Here is a 2,500-nt window from a genome sequence, read left to right as displayed (position 1 = left end):
AACTCCCTCGGAATGGGAAAAGGGGTCATTTTCGTGTTGCCACATTGCATAGGAACGCCATGAAACTTCCAGAGGCATTTGCAGCAGAAAGGCACGTGCACTCAAAAATTTTAATATTTTTCACGCATAGACCCCGTCAAACGCTAGAAGTTGGCGGGGATGTCTCTCTTGTGGCTCACGGGGCTGTTAGGGTCGCACAGAAATGCCTCGGAATGGGAAAACGGGTCATTTTTGTGTGGCCACATTGCATAGGAACGGCATGAAACTTCCAGAGGCATTTGCAGCAGGAATGCATGTGCACTCAAAAACGTCTATATTTTTCACGGATAGACCCCGTGAAACGCTATAAATTGGCGGGGATGTCTCTCTTGTGGCTCACGGGCGCTGTTAGTTAGGGTCGCACAGAAATCCCTCGGAATGGGAAAAGGGGTCATTTTCGTGTTGCCACATTGCGTACGAACGGCATGAAACTTCCAGAGGCATCTGCAGCAGAAATGCATGTGCACTCAAAAACGTCTATATTTTTCACGGATAGACCCCGTGAAACGCTAGAAATTGGCGGGGATGTGTCTCTTGTGGCTCACGGGGCTGTTAGGGTCGCACAGAAATCCCTCGGAATGGGAAAACGGGTCATTTTCGTGTTGCCACAATTGGCATACGAACGGCATGAAACTTCCAGAGGCATTTGCAGCAGAAATGCATGTGCACTCAAAAACGTGAATATTTTTTCACGGATAGACCCCGTCAAACGCTCGAATTTGGCGGGGATGTTTCTCTTGTGGGTCACGGGGCTGTTCGGCTCGCACAGAACTCCCTTGGTCCACCTGATTCGTGCATACAGGCAGCAACTAAAACTCTGTAAACCTGCTGTGAGGACATCTAAACAGTGGACCAGTGAGGCTGTGGAAGATTTGCGGGCGTGCTTAGACTGTACTGACTGGGATATGTTCACGACTGCTACCAATAGTCTGGATGAACTCACAGAGGCTGTGTACATCAGCTTCTGTGAGGACTGCTGTATCCCAACACGTACCAGGGTGAACTTTAACAACAACAAGCCCTGGTTCTCAGCAAAGCTCAAAAGGTTGAGGTTGGAGAAGGAGGAAGCGTTTAGGAGTGGGGATAGAGACAGATTCAAGGAGTCGAAGAACAGGTTTAGCAAAGCGGTGAGAGAGGCTAAACGACTGTACTCAGAGACACTAAAACACCAGTTCTCTACTAACGACGCTGCTTCTGTCTGCCAAAGGGCTCAGGCACATCACCAACTACAAACCCAGAGCGCCCCACACCACTAACGACTCCCGCCTAGCCAACGACCTGAACGAGTTCTACCGTAGATTTGAAAGACAATTGGACTGTCCTGAACCACCCCTTCCCACCCAAGAGGCCCCATCCCCCACCCATACTACAGAAACGACTCTCTCCTTTCAGGAGGGAGAAGTTAATGGGCTTTTCAAGAGGCAGAATCCACGCAAAGCAGCCGGGCCGGACTCTGTCTCTCCAGCCACCCTCAGGCACTGCGCTGGCCAGCTGTCTCCGGTGTTCACCAACATCTTTAACACCTCCCTGGAGACATGCCATGTACCAGCCTGTCTCAAGTCCTCCACCATCATCGCTGTGCCCAAAAAGCTAAGGCCAACAGGACTAAATGATTACAGACCGGTCGCCCTTACATCTGTGGTAATGAAGTCTTTTGAGCGCCTGCTCCTGGCACACCTCAAAGCCATCACAGACCCTCTCCTGGACCCCCTTCAGTTTGCCTACAGAGCCAACAGGTCTGTGGACGACGCAGTTAACATGGCCCTCCACTTCACCCTACAGCATGTGGACGCCCCAGCATCCTACGCCAGGATCCTGTTTGTGGACTTCAGCTCTGCCTTCAACACCATCATCCCTGCCCTGCTTCAGGACAAGCTCTTCCAGCTGAACGTGCCCTACTCCACCTGCAGGTGGATCACAGACTTCCTCTCTGACAGGAAGCAGTGCGTTAAGCCGGGAACAGAAGTCTCTGACTCCAGGTCCATCAGCACGGGAACTCCTCAGGGCTGCGTCCTTTGCCCACTGCTCTTCTCCCTGTATACCAACAGCTGCGCCTCCAATCATCTGTCCGTCAAACTCTTGAAGTTTGTCGGACGACACCACCCTCATTGGGCTGATCTCTGGTGGGGATGAGTCTGACTATAGGTGGGAAGCTGACAACCTGGTGACCTGGTGTAGCCAGAACAACTTAGAGCTAAATGCTCTAAGGACAGTTGAGATGGTTGTGGACTTCAGGAAGAATACAGCCCCACTCACCGCCATCACCCTGTTAGACTCCGCAGTCAAAATTGTGGAGTCCTTCCGCTTCCTGGGCACTATTCTCTGCCGGGACCTCAAGTGGGAACTGAACATCAGCTCCCTCGCCAAGAGAGCTCAACAGAGGATGTACTTTCGACGGCAGCTGAAGAAATGCAACCTGCCAAAGACAATGATGGTGCAATTCTATACAGCGATCATTGAA

The sequence above is a fragment of the Petromyzon marinus genome, unplaced genomic scaffold, assembly GCF_048934315.1.
Source record: "Petromyzon marinus isolate PM22_M1 ecotype Great Lakes invasive population unplaced genomic scaffold, UKy_Petmar_22M1.pri1.0 PM_G_Scaffold_29, whole genome shotgun sequence".
Classification (NCBI taxonomy): domain Eukaryota; kingdom Metazoa; phylum Chordata; class Hyperoartia; order Petromyzontiformes; family Petromyzontidae; genus Petromyzon; species Petromyzon marinus.
Note: the sequence above shows the minus strand (reverse complement) of the source record.